Source organism: Myxocyprinus asiaticus, chromosome 25 (assembly GCF_019703515.2).
Source record: "Myxocyprinus asiaticus isolate MX2 ecotype Aquarium Trade chromosome 25, UBuf_Myxa_2, whole genome shotgun sequence".
Classification (NCBI taxonomy): Eukaryota; Metazoa; Chordata; class Actinopteri; order Cypriniformes; family Catostomidae; genus Myxocyprinus; species Myxocyprinus asiaticus.
Window position 1 is genome coordinate 3,518,824 of NC_059368.1, and position 15,411 is coordinate 3,534,234.

At 36.0% G+C, this 15,411-nt stretch overlaps 1 protein-coding gene across 3 annotated transcripts in view; it reads left to right on the plus strand.

Moving 5' to 3' along the window:
* Positions 1–15,411, plus strand: part of LOC127415553 (NADH dehydrogenase [ubiquinone] 1 beta subcomplex subunit 1-like) — a 226,033-nt gene that overhangs the window by 188,026 nt on the left and 22,596 nt on the right. The gene's annotated exons all lie outside the window — the stretch shown is intronic.

The window sequence follows — 15,411 nt, forward strand, 5'->3', positions numbered from 1 at the left end:
CACGTGACGTTTCGGTAGTAGTCACGCGCGATCCGGCCGAATCAATGCATCACCCAACACCTACCACCATGCGTGAATGTATGCTGCTATATCGAAGGTGCATGTAGACTTTGAGCTTTGTTGGTGCCAAAGACATACATTTAATAAAAATTATTCCCATTGCTTGAGGGTTCACATTTGAACAGTAATTCAATGCAAAATAAAGAAGCCAATAAAACTACAAGAACTACCACTGCTAATATTAGGCCATATAAAAGTGAAAAAAGACAACAACAAAAAAACATCCCATATACATAAATGCATATGCCTCCAAACTATGCAAACTGTCTCATTTAACAGTACAATATTATTGATATTATAAAATACTTTTTCATTTGAGAATGTCACAATTTTATTTTTTTAGAGCTAGGATTTGGCTTAAGGTTCATTTACATTAAAAACTCAATGGTAAAATGTAAATATATATAGTTGTCCTCAAAAGTTTGCCTACCCTGGCAGAAATTGTGACATTTTGACATTGATTTTGAAAATATGACTGATCATGCAAATAAAACTGTCTTTTATTTAAGGATAGTGATCATATGAAGCCATTTATTATCACATAGTTGTTTGGCTCCTTTTTAAATCATAATGATAACAGAAATCACCCAAATGGCCCTGATCAAAAGTTTACATACCCTTGAATGTTTGGACTTGTTACAGACACACAAGGTGACACACACAGGTTTAAATGGCAATTAAAGATTAATTTCCCACACCTGTGGCTTTTATAATTGCAATTAATGTCTGTGTATAAATAGTCAATGAGTTTGTTAGCTCTCACGTGGATGCACTGAGCAGGATAGATACTGAGCCATGGGGAGCAGAAAAGAACTGTCAAAAGACCTGCGTAACAAGGTAATGGAACTTTATAAAGATGGAAAAGGATATAAAAAGATATAAAAAGATATCCAAAGCCTTGAAAATGCCAGTCAGTACTGTTCAGTCACTTATTAAGAAGTGGAAAATTCGGGGATCTCTTGATACCAAGCCAAGGTCAGGTAGACCAAGAAAGATTTCAGCCACAACTGCCAGAAGAATTGTTCGGGATACAAAGAAAAACCCACAGGTAACCTCAGGAGAAATACAGGCTGCTCTGGAAAAAGACGGTGTGGTTGTTTCAAGGAGCACAATACGACGATACTTGAACACAAATGAGCTGCAATGCCACAAAAATGCCCGGTTACAATATGCCTGACAACACCTTGACACGCCTCACAGCTTCTGGCACACTGTAATTTGGAGTGACGAGACCAAAATAGAGCTTTATGGTCACAACCGTAAGCGCTATGTTTGGAGAGGGGTCAACAAGGTCTATAGTGAAAAGAATACCATCCCCACTGTGAAGCATGGTGGTGGCTCTCTGATGTTTTTGGGGGTGTGTGAGCTCTAAAGGCACGGGGAATCTTGTGAAAATTTATGGCAAGATGAATGCAGCATGTTATCAGAAAATACTGGCAGACAATTTGCATTCTTCTGCATGAAAGCTGCACATGGGACGCTCTTGGACTTTCCAGCACGACAATGACCATAAGCACAAGGCCAAGTTGACCCTCCAGTGGTTACAGCAGAAAAAGGTGAAGGTTCTGGAGTGGCCATCACAGTCTCCTGACCTTAATATCATCGAGCCACTCTCGAGGGGAGATCTCAAACGTGTGGTTCATGTAAGACGACCAAAGACTTTGCATGACCTGGAGGCATTTTGCCAAGACAAATGGGCAGCTATACCACCTGCAAGAATTTGGGGCCTCATAGACAACTATTACAAAAGACTGCACGCTGTCATTGATGCTAAAGGGTGCAATACACAGTATTAAGAACTAAGGGTATGCAGACTTTTGAACAGGGGTCATTGCATTTTTTTTTGCCATGTTTTGTTTTATGATTGTGCCATTCCGTTATAACCTACAGTTGAATATGAATCCCATAAGAAATAAAAGAAATGTGTTTTGCCTGCTCACTCATGTTTTCTTTAAAAATATTACATATATTACCAATTCTCCAAGGGTGTGCAAACGTTTGAGCACAACTGTATATATATATATATATATATATATATTACAACAGAGTCCACATCTATTAACCGGCATTATTAATACACTGCTTTTGCCTCAATGAGCTTGATTCCCCTTGTTGAACTTTTAATTGCATGTGCTGTTCAATTAAATGCTGGTCATGTCCCTGATAATGGAAAAATTTCACTCTCCACTGCAACACAATTACGAGTTATAAACACAGAGAGCCATGATCCAGAGATATCTGAGCTTTGACCTCTAAAGAAATAAGACAATTTTCTGCCTTTGGGATGCACTGTTTTGATATTACACCTGAGAGATGTTACAGCTTATTTTGACTTTGAAAAGTCAAATTTAAAAAATATCTGAATTAGGTCCAATGTGACAACACCTGTGTTTAAAAGTTCCCTGATGGACACAAAGCATTTGTTTATTTTGTTTGAAGAGTTTCAAAATTTGACTGTCTATTTGCTGTATGCCAATGTTATGCAAATGATCTGGAGCAGGAGGTTGAACCTCTTCATATCCACCTGAGGAAAGTGAAAATCACACTCCAAATAAATGAACAAAAGTATATATGCCGAAGTGTAATTTCCACAAGCCACACGAAACGGAATTGTAAAAATGTTATCCACTCGCCTTGATTTGCACCTCTCTGTCTTTCTCAGCATCTCTGCTCGTCTGTTTCTCTCTACAGTCTCACAGGGAGATCATGAGTTGCCCACTGCCCTGGCAGAGCAAGTCTACACCTCTCTGATCTCATGCCATGAGTGTCCAGGGGCGGATAACTCTGTTTAGACAGCATGTGGCAGGTCTGTATAAGATCAGCTCACAGAAAGCAGTCTACTTATGTTACTGTAAAGTAAAGTATAATTCTGTGGATGTGAAATGTTTATAAAAACTCAACTGGTCTCGAGTACTACAACACTGTGTATGACTGACATCTAAAGTTACAATCCACTGTTCAGTTTGTTTTTACATGCTGTTTAGGGACAGAAATTCATTATACCACAATAACAGACCGACGTGGAAAAATTAAATAATGGTACGTCACTTTGCAAACAGTTGTTCAAAAGTTGCAAGCATTGATTATTTTACAGAAATAAATATCTACATCTGTAAATGTCAATCAAATTAATTACATGATGAGCAGATGAATAAATTTTAGTTTTGAAACATATGTATAAAATCATGTCCACTCACATGAGATGAGGACTCTAGTCATATCAGTAACTTTATAAAAGATGTTTTATTCTAAAGCTGAATACTACTCGATTAATCTCAGTTTCAGTCTTATTATTGGACATGTTCACTCCTGGATTAAATGAGTCATGGCTGATTGTGAATAAACTGTAACTAAAAACTCTTGATTTGGTATGATGCTGCATCCACACCACTAGGTGTCGCTGCAAGTCCAAGATGACATGAGCAAAAAGTTACTGAGTGCATCTGGTCTATGAACTCATGCGTCAAGACGGACGCTTTTGAATCATCTCACTAGTTTTTAGTGCATCTAGTCATAAGTGCTGTATTTTTAGGACGATATGTCAAGTGTAATTGTAGTTTGAAACTTTGAAAAACGCATTTTGAGATTCCTGCTTTCCATTGTGCGTGGTCCAGCTGTCTTCATGCATGCATGCGCGACTGTGGAATGCTGAACTGCCTGCTGCTCATTTTACAAGGTGTGTTGCCTGTACAGCTGGAGCGCTAACTGCCCCCTACTGCATCAAGGTGGTACATCAAGTTAGAAGTGCCTCAATGGTAGGAACATTCCTTGTTACTAAATTTACGTACAGATCAGGGGCGTGATAAATTGCGTAATTAATTGTGTTTTTTAATGCGTTATATTTCATATCATTAATCGCACTGAATTAGCATGTTAAATCGACAGTCCTAAAATAAATACAATAAAAACCAAGCAGAATGTACAGTTCTATTGTATGTGCTACCAAAGAACCACAAACAAAACTCTGAATATATTTTTCAAAGATTTGATGCCACCAACCTGACAAACTTTGGCAAAGCCAGTCATTATTTCATCCCCAAATGCTCGTTGCAATAACCTGGTACCCTGTGAATACAACTTTGTTTCCAGGCGGACTGATAAACACTAGGTGTAAGTAGCACCTGCCACACAGCGCGGCTATTTGCACTCCAGTAATCTGGTGGAAACAGATATTGAAGACAAACTGCACCCCCTAGTGTGGCTGCAGTGGCATGGATGTAATGACGATGTGGAAGTGCTTTTTTTCGTGTGGATGACCTGGGTTCGATTCCGCTTTGTCCCACTGTTTCCTGTCTCCACTTTTAATATTTACTGTAGTTCTACTTATAATAATAAACAAAAATGAATATAAAGGTTGATTGCCTTGCAGTAATTTGGTCACAGTGGCTGTCAGGGAGTTGGGAGAAAGGTTTGATCCAAGTAAAATTAACTATGGTTTTACTCTAGTAATATTGTATTAACCATGTTGTTTTTTTGAAGAAGCATATATAGTTTTAATGCAATTAACCAAGGTTACTACAGTAATACGGTGTTAATAAAGTAACCATTGCTAATTTTGTGGTTACTATGATTTTACTACAAAATACCATGGTGATACTAGAGAGGTAAAACATATATATATATATATATATATATATATATATATATATATATATATATATATATATATATACAGTAGGGGCCAAAAGTTTGGAATAATGTACAAATTTTGCTGTTTCGGAAGGAAATTGGTACTTTAGTTCACCAAAGTGGGATTCAACTGATCGTAAAGTATAGTCAGGACATTACTGATGTAAAAAACAGCACCATCACTATTTGAAAAAGTATTTTTTGATCAAATCTAGACAGCAGCCATCACTCCAACACCTTATCCTTGAGTAATCATGATAAATTGATCATTTGCTACTAGAAAATCACTTGCCATTATATCAAACACAGCTGAAAGCTATTTGGTTCATTAAATGAAGCTTAACATTGTCTTTGTGTTTGTTTTTGAGTTGCCACAGTATGCAATAGACTGGCATGTCTTTAGGTCAATATTAGGTCAATATTAGGTCAAAAAAAGAAACAGCTTTCTCTAGAAACTCATCAGTCAATCATTGTTTTGACAAATGAAGGCTATACAATGCTTGAAATTGCCCAAAAACTGAAGATTTCATACAAAGGTGTACACTACAGTCTTCAAAGACAAAGGACAACTGGCTCTAACAAGGACAGAAAGAGATGTGGAAGAACAGATGTACAACTAAACAAGAGGATAAGTACATCAGAGTCTCTAGTTTGAGAAATAGACGCCTCACATGTCCTCAGCTGACAGCTTCATTGAATTCTACCCGCTCAACACCAGTTTCATGTACAACAGTAAAGAGAAGACTCAGGGGTGCAGGTCTTATGGGAAGAATTGCAAAGAAAAAGCCACTTTTGAAACAGAAAAACAAAAAGAAAAGGTTAGAGTGGGCAAAGAAACACAGACATTGGACAACAGATAATTGGAAAAGAGTGTTATGGATCTTAACTCCATTGAGCTTTTGTGGGATCAGCTAGACTGTAAGGTGTGTGAGAAGTGCCCGACAAGACAGTCACATCTATGGCAAGTGCTACAGGAAGTGTGGGGTAAAATGTCACCGGAGTATCTGGACAAACTGACAGCAAGAATGTCAAGGATCTGCAAAGCTGTCATTGCTGCACATGGAGGATTTTTTGATGAGAACTCTTTGAAGTAGTTTAAGAATGTTCTGAACATTATTTTTCAAATTGTAATAGTAATTGTTCACATTATTAATGTCCTGACTATACATTGTGATCAGTTGAATGCCACTTTGGTGAATAAAAGTACCAATTTCTTTACATAAGAGCAAAATCTGTACATTATTCCAAACTTTTGACCCCCAATGTATATATATATATATACAAGGTTGGGGAGTAACGGAATACATGTAATGGGATTATGTATTTAAAATACAAAATATAAGTAACTGTATTCCACTACAGATACAATTTAAATCATTGGTAATTAGAATACAGTTACATTCAAAATGTATTTTGATTACTGAAGAGATTACTTTGCATTTTATTGTCATTTGTTTCATTTAATATTTAGTCCTTTCAGATGGAAAACATTTATACATATAAATGATGTGATCCAAAGTGCATTTGAACAGCGGTGAAACACTTTCTTATGATGTGTTACATTCATACAAGCAGACAGAGAAGTAAGCTTGAAGTAAGTTTGGAGCAGCAGAAATAGAAATAAACCTTGTGTAAATTGTCAGCTTTACGCTAAGCTAAAATGCTATTTCTAGCCATTTTACATGCACGTTACCAGGCACGATCATATTTTTTTTATCAAGAAAATTCACATTGGATCATAATTTCTTTTTTTCTAGCAAGACCTTTTATATTAGGGCAAAAATCATATTCTTGATAATAATTTTTGTATTGTTTTCCTGTAAAAATATCTAAAAATCCTTAAAACAAGATCAATTTGATTTCTCTTGTTTTAGAAACAACACTGCATAAGATATTTCGGTTTTTATAGTCAAAACAAATGAAAAAATCTACCAGTGCTGAAGAAGTAATCCAAAGTATTTAGAATATGTTACTGACCTTGAGTAATCTAACGAAATATGTTACAAATTACATTTTACATCATGTATTCTGTAGTGGAATACATTTCAAAGTAACCCTCCCAACTCTATATATATATATATATATATATATATATATATATATAATATATAATATTATATTATATTATAATAATATAGCAGATAATTAAAATGCATTACATTATTGTGGCAGAGTTAAGCGTTGATAAGACAATGCAAAAAGCAACTTTAGAATCCAATGTATTTTTAATTTGCATATTATTGAACATAATCCAATCACTGGCATACAGTTCACAGCAATCCATTTTGCAAGTGAATTTGTCAGTCAGTCAGAGATTTATTATGAGGGCTTGTGTAAGGACCCGTCAATGTACACCTGTGTCAGGCGGACGCTTTTGGAGCATCTCATTTTGGTTGCGTCGCATCATAAACATACCATTTTTAGGTCACTGTGTCAAGTTAAACATAGTTTAATACTTAGAAGAACACGTCTTGAGATCCCTTAGTTCGGAGCAAGAATGTGTCCTGTTGTGCGGTCTGCTGAAGCGTTGGTTTTTTCGCTGTATAAGCTGTGCGTTGTCTATACAGCTGAAGTTTTTCTTACTGCCCCCTGGAGAAAACAGGTGGTACTTCAAGCTTGCATTTCTCTGCTAGGACACCTGTGTAAACTTGAGAAGAACTGACTTCATACATCCACTAAATATCAACTTTGGTTAAAAATACGCGCAAAAATGGCTCGGAAAGTAAAGTTAGGTTTTAGAAAATCTCATGCGCATTCTGTTGCGTAACATATACTTTCATTTTTTTCCACTGAAAGATGCCGCCACAGGAAGTGAGTGCGTATGTAAGTTTGCTGACAGCATTTTTGATGTCATAAACAGTGTGCACACACGCAGAGTTTCCTGTCCCACTGGTATATTTCAAATTTTATGCATCTGAAAGCTCATGCATCACTGGAGGGAGGATAAAATATTCATAATAATCATGAGACGCAGTTACAGTGGTGTGGTGAAGTTTGTTTGGACAGCACAAACACACAAACACACACTCACACAAGAGTCAACAGTATCAGAAGACACTGGCTTGCATCAGGCTCCTTACACTCAACAAACAGCACTTGCGTGCAAGATCTTACAACAATTATGCTTAATAAGCTGACTACTTGTGTGGTCATGTAAACGCATTGAACAGCTTTTCTTTATCAGGGTTAGGTCATATACAGTTTAAGTAAAAAAAAAAAAAAAAAAAACTTGACGCATGTACTGTAGATGCTTGCCCATTACTTTTGCAAACCATTTGAACATTTAATCATATGCACCATATGAATTATACTGTTGGTATCCACTAGTGAATATGCAAAATTTTTAAATGCTCATTAGTAATTACATTTGCACTAATAAAAACAATAATTCTTGAGATAAAAAATGGAACTTCAACTAGTAAAAGGTGTATTTTTTTATATCGGTAACTACATTTTCACTAGTATAATTTCACAATGTTCTGTTATTCACTCCTATAGATACCTATAATTACTTTCCTACTAGTTGAAATTCCAATTTCACACATCAGCTATGTACTTAAAAAATTATCATTTTTGATGCAGTAATTACATTGTTACTAGTGCAAATGTCCATCCCTTTTATCAATATTTGAATAGTAAAACTGCTCATCTGTAATTTGGTTTTCACTATAGTGGCAATGTTAATTTCAGATAACTGTAATGTGATTGTAACTAGAAAGCTTTTTAATATATTTTTAATTACTCTTCAACTTATTGATATCTGAAATCCATTTACAGGTATCTGAAACACCAAATCTAACATGTTGAAATACAATTGCTTGTTTGTGTCGCAACTGCAGTTCAGTATAGGAGAACGCTTAAAGAATCACCCTGAAAACACCTTGAAAGTTTCTAAAGTACCATGTAAATACCATGTTACAGTATATGAATTTCAGTATCATAGTAAAGCACAATGGTATTACCATCTGATTTCATCACTGTAGCTTGGTACAACCATAATTGTTTTTGCCATAGTATTCAGTGCTCTCTGAAACCATTGCATCATTCGCTGTAACTTTTGTTGTACAAAACTTACAGTATGTAGTAAGTGAAAATGAAAATGGTTATTTAACTGAAACAACAAAACATGAAAAACAAATGGAAAAAAATCACAGACCAGCAACAAACTCTATATGCTATATGAAAACAAAAATGCTATCACAAAGCTATATGATCATTTATTTATTTAAGAGTTTTGTGAATAAATGGAAGGAAACCATAATTTCAAGCTCCATTTCAACTCAGAATATTTTGCGGAGAAGTTGCTGATACCAATGCAGTGTCATCCTTTACCCTGTCAGACTTTAATATATGTTTTTCCATTATCATTTATTACTGTGTTTTTCTTTGAAATAGAAACAACAAAGACTTTGCCCTTACAAAATACCGTGGCAGTATGATTGTAAAGGTATGGTATCATACCATTGTACTTTGACATATTTACCAGGGGTTTCCATCCTTATTTATCAACTGTGAGCTAAATTATTTCATTCATATTTCATTCAACTCTGCCACTTTTTAATAAATAATTATCTGCAATTGAAGCACATGAATGAATAGTATCAGTGGTTAGAAGGCCTCATCTTTAACTCAATCTAAGCATTAAAATGAAATAAGCATACTATATACAACATCGTGTATGCATGTAAATTTTAATGATTTTTATTAAAACTAATAGATCTCAACTTTTCTCTTTTTTTTTTTTGTTTTTTGTTTTTTTTTGTTATATGAAGGTCTCATTAAAACTGAATTGATTTTTTTTTTTTTTTTTACCAGGACTTTATTGTTTACATTTGGTACTTTTCAAATGCCTTATGTGTGTAGATTTTACTGTTTCAATCTGAAAATATACTTTGTGAAAATTGGACGGATGGATGGACGGACTATTGAGTGGGAAAAATTGGATGGACGGATGGATGGATGGAAGGATGGATGGATGGACAATTGAGTGTGAAAAATTGGACAGATGGATGGACGGATGGACTATTGAGTGTGAAAAATTAGATGGATGGAAGGATGGATGGACTATTGAGTGTGAAAAATTGGACAGATGGATAGATGGATGGACTATTGAGTGTGAAAAATTGGACAGATGGACAGATGGATGGACTATTGAGTGTGAAAAATTGGATGGATGGAAGGATGGATGGACTATTGAGTGTGAAAAATTGGATGGATGGACAGATGACCTATTGAGTGAAAAATTGGATAGATGGATGGATGGATGGTTGGATGGACTATTGAGTGTAAAACATTGGATGGATGGATGGATGGCTGGATGGATGGACGGAATATTGAGTGTGAAAAATTGGATGGATGGACGGACGGACTATTGAGTGTGAAAAATTGGACAGATGGATAGATGGATGGACTATTGAGTGTGAAAAATTGGATGGATGGAAGGATGGATGGACTATTGAGTGTGAAAAATTGAATGGATGGACGGATGACCTATTGAGTGAAAAACTGGATGGATGGATAGATGGTTGGATGGACTATTGAGTGTGAAAAATTGGATGGATGGATGATGGATGGCTGGGTGGATGGACGAAATACTGAGTGTGAAAAATTGGATGGATGGACGGATGGACTATTGAGTAAAAAATTGGATAGATGGATGGATGGATGGTTGGATGGACTATTGAGTGTAAAAAATAGGATGGATGGATGGATGGACGGACTATTGAGTGTGAAAAATTGGATGGATGGACTATTGAATGTGAAACTGGATGGACGGATGGATGGATGGATGGATGGATGGACGGACTATTGAGTGTAAAAAATTGGATGGATGGAAGGATGGATGGACTATTGAGTGTGAAAAATTGAATGGATGGACGGATGACCTATTGAGTGAAAAACTGGATGGATGGATAGATGGTTGGATGGACTATTGAGTGTGAAAAATTGGATGGATGGATGATGGATGGCTGGATGGATGGACGAAATACTGAGTGTGAAAAATTGGATGGATGGACGAATGGACTATTGAGTAAAAAATTGGATAGATGGATGGATGGATGGTTGGATGGACTATTGAGTGTAAAAAATAGGATGGATGGATGGATGGACGGACTATTGAGTGTGAAAAATTGGATGGATGGACTATTGAATGTGAAACTGGATGGACGGATGGATGGATGGATGGATGGATGGACGGACTATTGAGTGTAAAAAAAATTGGATGGATGGATGGATGGACAGACTATTGAGTGTGAAAAATTGGATGGATGGATGAATGGATGGACGGACTATTGAGTGTACAAAATTAGACAGATGGATGGATGGACGGACAGACTATTGAGTATGAAAAATTGGATGGATGGATGGATGGATTGACAGAAGGACTATTGAGTGTGAAAAATTGGATGGATGGATGGATGGATGGATGGATGGATGAACAGACTATTGAGTGTGAAAAATTGGATGGATGGATGGATGAATGAATGGACGGATTATTGAGTGTGGAAAAATTGGATGGATGGATGGATTTTGTTAACTATTGGTAAAATTTAGGCATAGATATGTAGTTTTTCTAAAATCTTATCAAAAGTTAAAACAGTCATTTAATACCAGTTCATGTCAATGTAATAAAAGCTACAACAATATCAGGTCTGAATACACCTCTTGAAGATTAATTTTACGTTTGGCCTCCATGTCAGAGACTTGGGTTTGGCCTCTTTTGACTTGAGCAATTAAGCAACCACCTAGCAACCACATTAAAATGCTCTTTAACCCATTCAGAACACCTCAGAAATCACACAGCGACGCCCTGGCAACCACCCACAGCACCCTAATGTTGTGGCATCGAGTTTTGCACAAGCAAACACTTCTCACATTTTCATCATAAAATGTAAAAACCTAGTTTTTGCCAAAGTGTGGTAGGTGTAATGAGGATTGTGGTCCACTGTGAAGAGTTCCCACACAAATTATGTTATTCACTCACGCCTTGCTAAAAACTACAGTCGATTAGCCATGGGTGGGCACAAAAATCTTGCCCATCTGCTGAGAGGAGGAACATGTCAAGATATTGAGGAATCATCTTGTACTCTTTGAAAAATAGCACTGCTATTGATGCTCTGTCTCTGTGAAAAGACTCAATCAATATCTTGTATAAAGATGCAATGCAGTGACTGTGGATTTTTAATAAGAAGTCAATCAAAGGTTATTGTTTAGAGATTATTTGTTGCATGTTTACCGTGGTGAATAAGCTCCTCAACACATCTCTTGTATATCATTACATTAAATCTCACTGATTATTTGTTCATCAGTGTAAAGCGATTCAGCATGGGGGATGTAAATACTGTATCTAGTGAAATGAAATCCATCTCAGAGCCCTTAAAAGGTTGCGTGTTACAGTATACTAAGTATAGCTTGTAGGTTAAAGTGACACAAATTATTACCAAACAATTCCACATACCAAACAATTGACCTTTTGCCCACTTTAACAAATATAATCCTATCCTATCCAATCCTATCTTAGTAACTGTTACTGTCTATCATATTATCAGACACGGTTCTGCTCTTTTTATGTGTCTGGGACTTTTTCTTGCTAAGGCTAATTTTATAGCTAACGTTTTATGTATCCTAAATGCACATAATTAATATTTTCACACTTTATGCAAAATTACAGCTTGATTGGAAATGACACCCATTAAAAATATTCTGCTCACAAGTGATATTTAATTAGTTTTCTTCAAACATCTCAAACAAGCACATTATCGTTTGGAAAAATAGTAAATTAAAATCTTAAAGCAAAATTGTTTGGTGAGGTGAAAATGACACTGGTTTCTGAAAATTGACAGAAATTTTCAGACAATAAATATTCAAATGGTTTGTTTATTTCACTCTTTGTTTAGATTCGGCATTATTAGAATGGATTTCATAGTTTAATATTTAAATTCTGGGACTGGGACAAGGCTAAAACTGTCAAATTTATAAAAGACATTTCATATAGCAAAAAGAAAAAATGTGATGTTTGTTTTGATGAAATTGCCCAAAGATGAAGAAACACCTGTCTATGGATGTCCTGTGAGCGTTGAATAGTTTTAGATGGAATTTTACAGAACTTATCCAAAAACACTATTGCTAATTACCTGCTACTTAGCAGTGGATAAACCAACGGTCTAGACCACCTACAGTATAACTGTGCCAAAATAATAAATTTGCACTTCTAACTTCATAAAACATGAACAGAGATATATTAGCTTTTCCAGAACCTACTGAGCACTGAGCAGCCTAGCTATATAACCAGCATTCAGCTGTCTTCTAAGGCACCATCAAACTGAAATGGAAACTCTGACATTTGGCATCAACCAAAGTCGTTCTAGCAAGTCAGTCCACTGTCGGCCATCTTTAGAACGCTCTCGGGAGGATATATCCAGTCTTGCCAATGCAACTCCTACCTACTTGAATGGGGGAACACCGAAATCTCAAAAACGGTTGGTCAAGATTACAATCAAAGGAAATATTTCAAATCGGCAATAAAATTTGATAATAATGGAATCATAAATTGTGCTTCTTTACCGCATATTACGCAAAAACAACATTTTTCCAGATTTTATAGCTAATGCGCATGAACGTTAGCGAGTTGATTGACGGGTGATGTCTGTATCTTAAAGGTGATTGGCTCTTTTACCTGTAAGGCGGGAATTCATTTCTATATCCGTTGACCGTTAGGTGCTAGAGCTTCTTGGTTGGGCGTCCCAATTTCTCCCATTCATTTAAATAGAAGTGGCCCGTCTCTGCTAAATAATCTCTGCATTAACCCTTAAAGAAAATCTAGAGTTCTGACAAACTTGCAGCAAATTTCCCAATCATTATCATCAAATGCAAATGAGCTTGCGATTCACCGCAAATGTTTGCCAGAAGTTTGCAGCTCATCACCGGTAGTGGTGAACCTGCAGCAAAACTTTTTCCGACGCAAAGCTAATTTGTGTGTGAAGATAATAAGTGGTGAATTTGCGGCAAGTTTTCCAGAACTCTCGATCTTAGATATGCTAAGAAGTATAACATGCATAGCACACACACATACTGGATAAAATAGCCATTTAATATTAGACTAAACTATTATTGGAGATAACGCTGGAACTGAATGAAATTTACAGTCAGCATGTTACTTGTCTGCCATCTTAGATGAAATTGGCGCCATGAATGGACAACATTGCCTAATGGATTTCTGGGAAAGACGTGCAGTGCTGCCTTAAATTTTCATCAAAAGATTTTATCTACCTTTTGAAACAGCATTCACATCAGGAGCACGTCTTTGATGCCTTAAAATACTGTCTAGGCAGGTAGCTCATTAGGATTTGGAACAGAGTTAATGTCTAGTCACTAACATACTATAGATTCACTGCTGTGATGTGTAAACCCTCTGCAGATGGAACATATCGGTCCATTTCTGCACCATCTGCTGTTGTAGTTCAGTTCAGCTGTTGGGGTCCATTAAAGTGCAGTCAGCATTATGGGCACTAAGAGGATTAGCTGATGGACATTTCTGCTGGTCACTGTCAATTATCAAAATGAAATCAGAAAGGCAAAGCGAGAATCACGTTCCATTTTACAGAAGAATCTCTCTCACGTTTTCTAAATCTCTCCAACACTCTTACAGAGGATTACTGGAGTGGACTTACTCTGGGTGACAAAACACGAGAGGACAAAGTTTGGGCCCAATTCACATCAGATGTCAGCTAAATTACATATAAAAATTCTCAAAGAAATTGTCCCAAAAGAGTGAATTAGATTTTCTTTAAAAAGAAGTGACTAAGGGGACTTTCAAACCAAGCACATTTTTGCATGTGTCTCTGCTGTTTTTTAATTGTTTACTTAAACATCGTGTATGGCAAGCCGAATTGACCTTTAATCATGCAGGATATGAATGATGGATATCATTTAGTTGATTTCCACTAGTTTAAATGCTAATTCTTGATAGAATTATTTTTCACATTTTACATTTTCACAAGTAAAAACGGTAATTAAATTACTATCAGACGTCCTCACCAGAAATACACACTCTTAATATCAAAAATGAAATTTCAACTATAGTAAAAAAAAAAAAAAACATAATTCTTGATATCAAACATAGCATCACTCTCAGTAAAACACTCTTGATATCATCAATGTAATTTTAATTAGTGAAAAACCAACCTAGTGTCATAAAATGAACGTGTTACTATAGCTAAATTTTTGCTGTTTTACGTGCTGCATCCAGTTTTGCTGTAGTTTCCCAATAAAATTAACACAAGGCACTACAGCAACAGTGTGTTTTATTCATTTTCACACAAATCAAGAGTACAGTGGCTGATTATGGCTTTATAAGCATGTATTTTTCGTTCCATTACTCTCACACTGCTATTTTATGATTTCAAAGCACTTTTACTGTAACGCATCATTTGAAAAACTATACATTTTAACGCTTGTATTGCAGACCAGTAAATATTTACACACTTATTCCAATGTGATTAGCTTGCATGGTAGCTCACCTGATAGTGTATTGTACTTTGGACTCGGAGGTACAAGGTTCGAGCACAGCCAAGCACGCAAGCTGACAAGTGAGACAAAATCGTCATAGAAGCAACACCAAATGATGTTTTCTTTAGGAAATATGCTTTTGATGTCGCACTTGATTTTAGGACACTATAGGTTGGGTTTAGTTGTTGGGTACGGGTAAAGACATAAATAAAA